We start from the raw sequence: 14,087 nt of genomic DNA on the forward strand, positions 1-14,087 counted from the left end.
CAATACTCATAACTTATGAGCACTCATGAGTGTTGTAGCACCACTTTGTCCACCAACTTGGACCTCTACAAACCAACCCATGACAGTCTTGATTCATATCTACTTCCAACATATGACCGACTGTGGATGGTTTGAATAACTTAATCATTCAGGAAGAGCGACTTAGTTATTCTGGAAGTCAAAACATGCAAAGTGAAACACAAGAATAAATGAATCAAATATGGTATCAAACCCTATGAATATAAATAAACACTTTTATTTATCACCATATTGATTACTCATTATTCATTGTTTCGGTTTTATCAACTTTATACTTGAATTAAAAACACTAGTTGTCCCATGCTCCAAGCATGTACACTATGTTTTTCTTAAACAATAGCTTTGCCATACACCAAGTATGCACTCTATGTTTGTCTATGATCCTTACTTTGTGAAATAAACCAATTGAACATAATTTCAATGATTCTAATTTCACACTCCCAAATCCTTATCGAAAAATGTGAGAATTTCAAATTCCTATCATTTATCGAAATCTGTTTAGATTTTAAACTTATATGCACTGACCCTCCTGTAATGAATATGTACAAAGTCAAAAAGACTTGTCAACAGTCGTTATAAGGTATTCCAATGGAGATCAACTCCATGGAAACTAAGTCTCATATTCAAAGTACATTGCTTTGGACATGCTTCTTGAATTAAGTTTTCTAATCTTACACAGATAACTTCCACCTATGGAGACAACTCCATATTCTCATTTTGACTATCACTTCTGAATAAGAGATGCCTCTTTTCAGAATATGTCAATATGGTCCTTCCAAAATTAGCACTATACTTCCAACTGTCCCTGAGCAACCAACTTTGATAAACCTCAGATTGTCCTCGACAATTGCTTAATCATTTTAGTCATATCCAATTCTAGACCTTTTCCCTTCTTAATGCCTCTGGCATTTGGAAAAATTTAGAAATGACAAATATTATAGCACATGCCTCTGGCAATTGCTTAATCATTTTAGTCATAACACTTATGCTCCCACTAGCTTTGACATGTACTCAGAAATCAGCTGGACTTCTAGAAATCAATACTTTATTGAGTTTCTTACCAAAGTTCAGATTTCTGATACGAGATGCTTTGATAAAACTTTATCAAAATCATACACCTTTCCTTAGATAGCATGCATGTGTGTCTAAACATTTTCAGAACTATGAAAAGGGATGCCGTAATCATAGTCTCAATTGTTTAGACCTTTTGCCATCTGCTTCAAATCTACTTGGTGGAAGTGTTTCCTCACCATCATTTTCATGAATCGGAGAGAAACCTTATGACCCTTAGATTTTATGGTGTATGTGTTCTTATCCATGTGAATCGTCAAAACCATAGTCACAAGACAAGGATAATGACAAATCCAAACTCATATGGACTGAACTAATGCAATCTTAACTTCTTGCCACCTGGCAGTACAGGGCCTGCCATTGCTTCCAAGTTGTTATACAACCAATTAAGAACTTTTAGAACTCCTATGCAAAGCCAACTTTAACTGGAATGGGCACAGAATATGTCAACACGATAGGTTATACACCTCAAGTCGTGTGCTAGTGAAGAACCTCAGGTTTTATTCTTGATTAGTTCTTGAAATTCTTTTTAGGATCTTTAAGACTCCCACTATCCTCTTGACATATATGACTATCTTGCCAAATATTCAAGAGATAGTGCGGATTCTTTATCAAGACAAACACTTCACACAATTGGCCTTAGTTGGTCTTTGTTTTATCCAAAACATCACAACTTACCAATTTCAAATGTACAAGAGTAGGACACTTTTACTCTTACATTTGACAAGTGTTTTAAACCTTTCTTTAAGATATGTCACTCAAGTTACAATCTTGGAGTATGACTCTAAGAATTGTTTTGGAACGAAGTATGACTCATCTTCCTGATCTAGCCATTTCAACAATTCATGACTCCTCTTCTTAGTCATAAGAATGCACTAAGATGATCTTTAGAGGACTAATTGTGATATGATTTCTAAATCCTTAAGATGATCACAAACATGATACTAAAGTACTCTCCCATCTTTTCAGATTTGAGAAACTTTTATCTTTCTGCCTAATTTGATTCTTCCCATTCGTTCTGCCATACATTGAGACTTTTCCAATGTTTTAGAATTATACTTAAACTTGTAAGTATAACCATATTTACTAAACTTTAGTAAATCAAATAGTCTTAACGAGCTTTGTGGTGGACATGACCAGTGCACAAGAATGTGTACTCGATCCCTTTAGTCCTTCACTTGACTCACACATCCATGTGAACAAGTAATTAGTCTTGATTTTCCAATTCTTGAAAGTTCTCATTCATCATACTATTCAATTTGCATGATTCCAAGTTTCGGTCCAATTGAAACTTGGGCGATGAGGAACTTTCCTGATGTGGTAAATTTAGACACTACCACAAATGAAAGAATCAAATCCATTTTCCAATATTGCTGTCAGTGGAATCATATAAGCAACAATTTTCCACAAATGCCATTGTAAGGATACTTCAAATAAATAAAATTAAACAATTTTCATTTATTTTAAAACTTTGCGGAAAAACTTATCCTTACAATCCACATGGAAAATTGTTGTTATCTATTCCTTAGCAATATATCATAACTTCTTAAGCAACTGCTCAAAATTCTGATGCGATCGAAATCCACCTTCGCGATCAGAATCAGCATATACTTCCTTTAAGATTTCTCTCTATTCTTTGATTCTTAAAACATCAACATGTGACCCAGTCACATCATGTAATGAGGATCTCAGAATAGAACTTAACAGAGTTAGATAATGGGCTCTACCTGATGTAGAGTCAAACTTACTGACTTTAACATCCTTAGGTAAATTTGTCAGCTTTGCAATCAACTCCCCTTCCTTTGGAAAAATAAACATATGGACCCTTTGGTAATGGGACTATCTCAGACTTAGCCTTTCTCTTTACCATTTGGTCAACCGGGTTAACTATGGCCAATCCCTTTCCATTGGGAAGAGAATGCTTTTTCTGGATTTCCAGTGTCACCATTGTCACTGTCCATTAATTTTTTAATAAGTTGATCTTCTAATCAAATTTGCTTTACTATCGTTCCAAATCATTGTTGATTCAGCAGCACCAGGCAAATAGATATGATCATTAAGGTTCATGTCATAGTCTGTTTCATAGTAGTCCCAAAGGAACTCACTATGTGACTTAGAAAGTGATTGAACATCCAACTTTCTCAATACTTTGACACCCAACTCTCCCGGCTTGTCAATATGTGACTTCATCTCTAAGATGTGATCACACATAGACCTTGCTTGCCATTAGGGCTTGAGTGACCTTGAACTTGTGGGTTAGGGAGAATAATTGGAGGAGGTGGAGGAAGAGAAGTATGACTTCCATGAGCCAAACTCAGGAAGTCATTTTCATTAGGAAAGCTTGGTTTGGGAAGATCATTGTTGTCTAAACCAGACATCAACAATGGGAGAAATTCACGTAAAGTTGATTTAAGTCCTTAATATAACACCCAATATGATATATTAAGGCTAGGACCCAACAAACTATTTTATAACTTGGAAGAGGGATGTCGTAATCCAAGCTATAAAATATTTGAAGGTAGGTGAATGACGATTCACCAATTTCCACCAAGATAAACGAAATGTATTATTAGGTTTTAATTGGTTTTGAAACTCCTAGATTCTTTTGAGATTCATTGAACTTTTCAATGGCATGTTTCAATCTCGAGTGTGCCCTTCAGGTTTTGTGACTGGGATGCCGAGGATCACAAAATAAGGTGTGAATAACCATGCAAATATACTTGGTACCCTTAATATTTACCCCTCAATCGATGTGCCGGTTAACCACACACGCTCCACCGATACTATGATAAACATTAAGTTACCCTTTGCCTACCTTGTTAAATCAAGCTAGTGTGCCGGTTAACCACACACGCTCCACTAACTGACTTAAGCAAAGTGCAAAGTGTAATTTCATGGGTTAGCACCAAATTCACATTTTCCTAAGTAACTAAGATTGGGTATTATTAAGAGTTTAGTTACTTAGTATTTATCATTAATACTTTTAATGAAGGGAGAATTATAGTCCTTGTCCTACCCGTTCGGCTAACGACCCTCCACCGGTCAAGGAAGCGGTGGGTGAGAGTAGACACCCATTAAACTGCCATTTTATAGGCAGTAACATTATACCCCCCTTATAGACCGGCTTCGCGAATGAGGCCTACTATTGGTAAGACAACTTGCTCTTATACATATAATATATTAAACTTTTAATATTATAATAGTATAAGGGTGTATTTTAGACATTTAAAATACTTGGTGGTTTAATCTATTAATTAAACTAAACTTTTAATTTAATTAAACTCAAACCATATCTTTATTTATGGATTTAATAATACTCTTTTAATTAAACGCTTTAATTAACTATTAATAAAGTCCATAAGAGTTAATTTGAATTATTCAATAAAACATCATAATTCCAATTATTAAATTCAAAATTAAAACCATTTAATTAATTGTTTAAGTTATGAACCCAAGAGTTTTAGAATTCAATTCTTTTTTTTTCATAAAAAGCTTTTTCCAAATTCCAAAACTTGAGGGCAAGTTTTGTAACTCTTGAAAACCTTTGGATTCCATAACTTATGGAGTTAAATACTTGTTTTATGATGAAACTTTTCATGTTCCATAACTTTAGAACAAGTTATGGAATTCTTTAAAACATTAACTCCAAATTTTGTAACTCCATAAAAACTTTAAATCAATTTTTTTAAAAAAAAAACTTTCATATCCATAACTTATGGAGGTTTCAAAACACTTAAGATCACAACTTTAAAAAAAACTTTTGAGCTCCAAAATTTTATGACAAAATATGAAACTCCTTAAAACATTTAGATCAAACTTTTAAAACTAATAAAATAATCATATCATTTTATCTTTTACTAAATTTGACCTAATTCAACTCATATAACAAATGATTCAAATTTTACAAATAATTCGTTTTTCACAAAACAAGTAATTATCTTAAAATTTGACAAACGTCATGTTTTTTTTCCTTTTTTTTTCCAACTTGAAAATAAAACATTTGCATCAATATAACAGAAAACAACCCATGGCTCTGATACCACTGTTGGGTTTTGAGCATTCTAACACTCCTATGGTGTACATGCAACCCTATAAACCTTGGATCTATGTTTTCTCTATTATACATGCAAATATTAACTATTCCAGGGTTTCATCCTAACTAGCATATTATGAAGCACCTATACTACAAAGTTCTAGTTAGATGACATACCTTTTGATGTAGCTTGATGTCTTCAAGCTTTAAGAGCTTAGCCCCAATAGTGTGGAAGCCTCAAATGGAATCACAAATCACCAAAACACCTTGGAAGAACTTGAGATAATATGTATGCACACTAAAATCGGCCCACTCTTGTTTTCACACACTTGTGTCAATTTTGTGAGCCAATGACCCCTTTATATATTATGGAGGATTAGGGTTACATCCATGTAAACCCTAATACCCATGACCTTTCATTTACATAGGATCCATGGGTTAAAAGCTCCATGGACCATCCATGAAAACTTAGCCCAACCTAAATGAACTTGGCCCATTCCATATATATAAGAGTCCATATTTAATTAGTTCTTTTTGATCACTTAATTAATTCTAAATTAATTCTTGATCAATACTAATTAAATAATATGATTCCATATTAATATATTAGAACTTATAATATATTAATATAAATCATAAATATACTATTCTCAAAAGACTATCCATATAAATTGTGCCGGTGAAGTGCAACCCAAATGGACCATGCCGGGTCGGGTCAAGTACATACCAAATATAGTTATGGACTTAGACATTAATCCAACAGTCTCCCACTTGGATAAGTCTAAAACTATTATTGAGTATGACTTCAAAACCTAACTGGCAATCGTAGCTCTTAAAGCCGCTGTCGAACTCTGACCTTGTCAGTGACTTGTCCATTAGATAAGGGATCATATATTCCTCCATTCTAGATATCATATGGACTGAGACATGGATTATAATCATTCTCTTTGTCCATTTGTTGTTTCCCGATTTTCGATTTATGATGACCGACTGATTGAACAAATCAAATCAATCCTGGCTTGGCCAAGCACTCACATGTGTCATCGCTAAATTATCTAGGGGCCCACAGATATCGCTTTTATCCCGAAGGTAAAAGGAATGGATAAACTTCGACTCATATGGCTTGTTCTACTACTTGTTGAATCATACACAAAGGCACGTTTTATAACATCGAGTTACCAATGCGTTTTCGTGCAATCAATGTATAACCAACTCATAGTAACAACTCATATCTCTAGGTTTGAAGAATATAAGATATTATCGTCTCATGATCGCTCGTGATAAAATCCATGAAGTGATTCAAATGAGCGCGGGTTGAATCCAATACTCATAACTTATGAGCACTCATGAGTGTTGTAGCACCACTTTGTCCACCAACTTGGACCTCTACAAACCAACCCATGACAGTCTTGATTCATATCTACTTCCAACATATGACCGACTGTGGATGGTTTGAATAACTTAATCATTCAGGAAGAGCGACTTAGTTATTCTGGAAGTCAAAACATGCAAAGTGAAACACAAGAATAAATGAATCAAATATGGTATCAAATCCTATGAATATAAATAAACACTTTTATTTATCACCATATTGATTACTCATTATTCATTGTTTCGGTTTTATCAACTTTATACTTGAATTAAAAACACTAGTTGTCCCATGCTCCAAGCATGTACACTATGTTTTTCTTAAACAATAGCTTTGCCATACACCAAGTATGCACTCTATGTTTGTCTATGATCCTTACTTTGTGAAATAAACCAATTGAACATAATTTCAATGATTCTAATTTCACACTCCCAAATCCTTATCGAAAAATGTGAGAATTTCAAATTCCTATCATTTATCGAAATCTGTTTAGATTTTAAACTTATATGCACTGACCCTCCTGTAATGAATATGTACAAAGTCAAAAAGACTTGTCAACAGTCGTTATAAGGTATTCCAATGGAGATCAACTCCATGGAAACTAAGTCTCATATTCAAAGTACATTGCTTTGGACATGCTTCTTGAATTAAGTTTTCTAATCTTACACAGATAACTTCCACCTATGGAGACAACTCCATATTCTCATTTTGACTATCACTTCTGAATAAGAGATGCCTCTTTTCAGAATATGTCAATATGGTCCTTCCAAAATTAGCACTATACTTCCAACTGTCCCTGAGCAACCAACTTTGATAAACCTCAGATTGTCCTCGACAATTGCTTAATCATTTTAGTCATATCCAATTCTAGACCTTTTCCCTTCTTAATGCCTCTGGCATTTGGAAAAATTTAGAAATGACAAATATTATAGCACATGCCTCTGGCAATTGCTTAATCATTTTAGTCATAACACTTATGCTCCCACTAGCTTTGACATGTACTCAGAAATCAGCTGGACTTCTAGAAATCAATACTTTATTGAGTTTCTTACCAAAGTTCAGATTTCTGATACGAGATGCTTTGATAAAACTTTATCAAAATCATACACCTTTCCTTAGATAGCATGCATGTGTGTCTAAACATTTTCAGAACTATGAAAAGGGATGCCGTAATCATAGTCTCAATTGTTTAGACCTTTTGCCATCTGCTTCAAATCTACTTGGTGGAAGTGTTTCCTAACCATCATTTTCATGAATCGGAGAGAAACCTTATGACCCTTAGATTTTATGGTGTATGTGTTCTTATCCATGTGAATCGTCAAAACCATAGTCACAAGACAAGGATAATGACAAATCCAAACTCATATGGACTGAATTAATGCAATCTTAACTTCTTGCCACCTGGCAGTACAGGGCCTGCCATTGCTTCCAAGTTGTTATGCAACCAATTGAGAACTTTTAGAACTCCTATGCAAAGCCAACTTTAACTGGAATGGGCACAGAATATGTCAACACGATAGGTTATACACCTCAAGTCGTGTGCTAGTGAAGAACCTCAGGTTTTATTCTTGATTAGTTCTTGAAATTCTTTTTAGGATCTTTAAGACTCCCACTATCCTCTTGACATATATGACTATCTTGCCAAATATTCAAGAGATAGTGCGGATTCTTTATCAAGACAAACACTTCACACAATTGGCCTTAGTTGGTCTTTGTTTTATCCAAAACATCACAACTTACCAATTTCAAATGTACAAGAGTAGGACACTTTTACTCTTACATTTGACAAGTGTTTTAAACCTTTCTTTAAGATATGTCACTCAAGTTACAATCTTGGAGTATGACTCTAAGAATTGTTTTGGAACGAAGTATGACTCATCTTCCTGATCTAGCCATTTCAACAATTCATGACTCCTCTTCTTAGTCATAAGAATGCACTAAGATGATCTTTAGAGGACTAATTGTGATATGATTTCTAAATCCTTAAGATGATCACAAACATGATACTAAAGTACTCTCCCATCTTTTCAGATTTGAGAAACTTTTATCTTTCTGCCTAATTTGATTCTTCCCATTCGTTCTGCCATACATTGAGACTTTTCCAATGTTTCAGAATTATACTTAAACTTGTAAGTATAACCATATTTACTAAACTTTAGTAAATCAAATAGTCTTAACGAGCTTTGTGGTGGACATGACCAGTGCACAAGAATGTGTACTCGATCCCTTTAGTCCTTCACTTGACTCACACATCCATGTGAACAAGTAATTAGTCTTGATTTTCCAATGCTTGAAAGTTCTCATTCATCATACTATTCAACTTGCATGATTCCAAGTTTCGGTCCAATTGAAACTTAGGTGATGAGGAACTTTCCTAATTTGGTAAATTTAGACATTACCACAAATGAAAGAATCAAATCCATTTTCCAATATTGCTGTCAGTGGAATCATATAAGCAACAATTTTCCACAAATGTCATTGTAAGGATACTTCAAATAAATAAAATTAAACAATTTTCTTTTATTTTAAAACTTTGCGGAAAAACTTATCCTTACAATCCACATGGAAAATTGTTGTTATCTATTCCTTAGCAATATATCATAACTTCTTAAGCAACTGCTCAAACTTCTGATGCGATCGAAATCCACCTTCGCGATCAGAATCAACATATACTTCCTTTAAGATTTCTCTCTATTCTTTGATTCTTAAAACATCAACATGTGACCCAGTCACATCATGTAATGAGGATCTCAGAATAGAACTTAACAGAGTTAGATAATGGGCTCTACCTGATGTAGAGTCAAACTTATTGATTTTAACATCCTTAGGTAAATTTGGCAGCTTTGCAATCAACGCCCCTTCCTTTGGCAAAATAAACATATGGACCTTTTGGTAATGGGACTATCTCAGACTTAGCGTTTCTCTTTACTATTTGGTCAACCGGTTTGACTATGGCCAATCCCTTTCCATTGGGAAGAGAATGCTTTTTCTAGATTTCCAGTGTCACCATTGTCACTGTCCATAAATTTTTTGGAAGTTGATCTTCTAATCAAATTTGCTTTACTATCGTTCCAAATCATTGCTGATTCAGCAGCACCAAGCAAATAGATATGATTATTAAGGTTCATGTCATAGTCTGTTTCATAGTAGTCCCAAAGGAACTCACTATGTGACTTAGAAAGTGATTGAACATCCAACTTTCTCAAGACTTTGACACCCAACTCTCCCGGCTTGTCAATATGTGACTTCATCTCTAAGATGTGATCACACATAGACCTTGCTTGCCATTAGGGCTTGAGTGACCTTGAACTTGTGGGTTAGGGAGAATAATTGGAGGAGGTGGAGGAAGAGAAGTATGACTTCCATGAGCCAAACTCGGGAAGTCGGGAAGATCATTGTTGTCTAAACCAGACATCAACAATGGGAGAAATTCACGTAAAGTTGATTTAAGTCCTTAATATAACACCCAATATGATATATTAAGGCTAGGACCCAACAAACTAGTTTATAACTTGGAAGAGGGATGCCGTAATCCAAGCTATAAAATATTTGAAGGTAGGTGAATGACGATTCACCAATTTCCACCAAGATAAACGAAATGTATTATTAGGTTTTAATTGGTTTTGAAACTCCTAGATTCTTTTGAGATTCATTGAACTTTTCAATGGCATGTTTCAATCTCGAGTGTGCCCTTCAGGTTTTGTGACTGTGATGCCGAGGATCACAAAACAAGGTGTGAAGTAACCATGCAAATATACTTGGTACCCTTAATATTTACCCCTCAATCGATGTGCCGGTTAACCACACACGCTCCAACGATACTATGATAAACATTAAGTTACCCTTTGCCTACCTTGTTAAGTCCAGGTTAGTGTACCGGTTAACCACACACGCTCCACTAACAGCTTAAAGAAAGTGCAAAGTGTAATTTCATGGATTAGCACCTTATTCACATTTTCCTAAGTAACTAAGATTGGGAATTTATAAGTGTTTAGTTACTTAGTATTTATCATTATACTTATAATGAAGGGAGAATTATAGTCCTTGTCCTACCTGTTCGGCTAACGATCCTCCACCGGTCAAGGAAGCGGTGAGTGAGAGTGGACACCCATTAAACTGCCATTTTATAGGCAGTAACCTTATACCCCCCTTATAGACCGGCTTCGTGAATGAGGCCTACTAATGGTAAGACGACTTTATCTTATACATATCTATATAATTAAAATTATAATAATAGTATAAGGGTTGAATTTTAAACTTTTAAAATTCTAAGGTCTAGTTTGGAATTAAAGTATACATGGGGGGTAACTTTACAAATTCCAAAACTTGCGGACAAGTTTTGAAACCTTTCAAAACTCTTGGATTTTTCATAACTTATGAGTTTAATTAAGGTTTAATGAAAAAAAAATCAAGTTCCATAACTTGAGGACAAGTTATGGAAGACATTAAATCATTTAATGATGACATTAAAAATAGCGACTCTTCTATTTTCATAACCTATGAGACTTAATGACACTTTAAAAAGAAAAACTCTCCACTTTCCATAACTTGAGGACAAGTTATGGAGTTCATAAAAACCATTAAGATCAAATATTCCAATTAACACAATAATCAAATAATTTTTCTATGATCTAGATTAAACTCATAAGTAAAGATAATTCACATCAACAATTTTCAAGAAATTAGATAATCATATAAACTAATACAAATCTTGAAACTTTGACAATTATCCTTTGAAGACTCTTGGAATTCATAACCTAAAGAGTTTATAAATGAGACATTTCACATCCATAACTTATGGAAGTTTCAAAACTCTTAAGATCATAACTTTAAAAAAACTTTTGAGTTCCAAAATTTTATGACAAAATTTGTAACTCCTTAAAACCATTTAGATCAAACTTTTAAAACAAATAAAATAATCATATCATTCTATCTTTTAATAAATTGACCGAATTCAACTCTTGTAGTAAAGTGACTCAAATTTTATAAATAATTAGTTTTTCATAAAATCAAGTAATTATCATAAAATTTGACAAACTTCATGTTTTTTTTCCTTCAACTTGAAAAAAAATACATTTGCATCAAATATAATAGAAAACAACCCATGGCTCTGATACCACTGTTGGGTTTTAGTATACTACAACATCCTATGGTGCACATACAACCCTAAATACCTTGGATCTATGTTTTCTCTATTATACATGCAAATGGTTTCCAAGGCATTAAACCTATAACTAGCATGCATTTGACATAAACCATATAATATACTAGTTAGGGAAACATACCTTTTATGTGGCTTGAAGTCTTGATGTATTTGGCCTTAAGAGCTTAGCACCAATAATATGAAATGCCTCAAATGGAATCACAACACACCTAGGACAAAGGTGGCTCTTGAGAGAGAATTACATGCACCAAAACACCTCCATATTTCTCTAAGAAAAGAAGTGGTGATTTTGGCTATGGAGTAACCTATTTATATATAGGATTCCAAGGGTCATGGGTATAACCCATAATCCATACCCATGCGTTTTATGATCCATGGTTCATGTGGCCCAACTCTTTATGTATCCATACATAAACTTGGTCCAACATGGATCATAAGCCCAACACATATAAATATAACTAATTATCATAATTAGTCCCCATAGATTTAATTAGTTTCTTTTGATCACTAAATTAATTCCAAATTAATTCTTGATCGATACTAATTAAAACATATGATTTCATATTAATATATTATAACTTATAATATATTAATAAACCATAAATAACCTTCTCTCAAAAGTCCATCCTAACAAATTGTCCTGATGATATGCAACCCAAATGGACCATGCTACTCTCGGGTCAAGTACATACCAATAATAGTTATGGGCTTAGACATCTAATCCAACAAAAACCCTAGCCTCCATGTTATCCTTATTTCATTCCTTGCAAGTTTTGGTGTTTTTTGAGCTTTGTATTGAAGATTAAAGAAGATGAAGGATCATTTAGTGCTAGTGAGTTGTCGTCCTTGGAGTTCATCTTCATTTAAACAACTTTTAGACCTTGGTATGATGCAAAGTTTCCACCTTTATGGTTTTCCTTTTTGTTGTTAGCTTGATAATGTGGTTTTGGTCCCTTTTATGGATGCTCTTGGATTTTGAGGAACTCTAGAGCTTATTATGGAGCTTTTATGCTTGTTGGCCTTCTATTAAGTGTTAAAAAGGGACCATGCATGGATTTTCTTGAGTTTATGCACAAAGATTTGACTTTTTGAGAGCTTAAAGGAGTTAGGGTTTGAGATTTAGAGTTATTAAGCCCTTAGGATAGATAAAGTTGGAAACTTTATCCATTAAGTCATTGGAATGATTCAGATCCGAATGGAGAAGACTTTATCTATATGGATTAAGCACTTAACGAAGTTTGTTTTTGCTAAAGGAATCGTGGTGCGGTCAAGCACGGAGCACGACGTAGTTATGCATTGCAATCTCGTCTGTTTTTCAAGTAGCGATTTCAACGCGGCCAAGGATTGGCCATGGGGCGATTGGTCATTGATTTTGACTTTGACTGCTTACTTTTTGACCAATTTGACTTTTGGTCAAACTTGGGTAGAATTGGGTGTTTGGCTAAGGAATGGCCTTGGTTTCGTATTAGGTAGCTTGCGTTGGCTGTTCTGTTGCTGAGATTACTATTGTTGGATTTTTATTAAAAAATTATTTTCAAAAACAAGATTTTAGCAATGGAAGTCTTGGGTATTTTTTAACAATTATAAACTAGTTATAACCAACCATGGGTCTTCTTGAAAAGTTTGGAAAGAAAACAAGCACTAAAGAAGAAGAAGAAGAAGAGTTTAACAACCTTTTTGGACTTTGGATCCTCTAAGGGAGGCTTGGAAGTTGATGAAGAATGTGGAACCTTTGAGACACCAAGAAGAACTCAACTTGATTTAAGATGCTAGTCTTGTAAAACTCTTAAAACTCTTAAGCTTAAAGTTCATAACCAAAGTATGAACTTAAAGAGATTAAAAATGAAAGTAACTTGAATTCTTGATCTTCAAAAGCAAGAATGAATGAAAGAGATGGAGAGGATTTCAGCTTTTTTGCATGCCAAAATGAAAGCATTTCTCACTTCATAAAGGGAATTCTTTATCCTTAGGTCCTTATCACTTTAAGCATATAATGTCCCCTAAATTCTAAGTGTTCCAGCTTGCTTTTAGACATGTCTTACTTTTCATTTTTCTAATCAAAAGCCCATAACTTGTCTAGCATATAGGAAGTCATGGTTTTGACTAATAAATAAAAATAGAAAGTTTATGAATTTTATAAGCTCTATTATAAAATATAAACCTTAACTTTTTGGTATTTAGCTCAGAAGAAGGACTTTATTATTGGGTTCAACTAATTGTGTGAATTTGGCGAATACTTTCATCTCCATATTTGAATTGACTCTAAGTATAGTTAAATATCTTAGAGAATATGATTATTGTTATTTTGTGCCATAGAGTCTCTTAGCTTGATTAAGTATACTCTCGAAGTCACAAAGATTTCTATGTGATCCTTGAATGGCAGAAATCATCATAGTTTTTGAATGAACTCA

Source organism: Lactuca virosa, chromosome 8 (genome assembly GCF_052849685.1).
Source record: "Lactuca virosa cultivar CGN04683 chromosome 8, Lactuca_virosa_CGN04683_v6, whole genome shotgun sequence".
In the NCBI taxonomy this organism is placed as follows: Eukaryota; Viridiplantae; Streptophyta; class Magnoliopsida; order Asterales; family Asteraceae; genus Lactuca; species Lactuca virosa.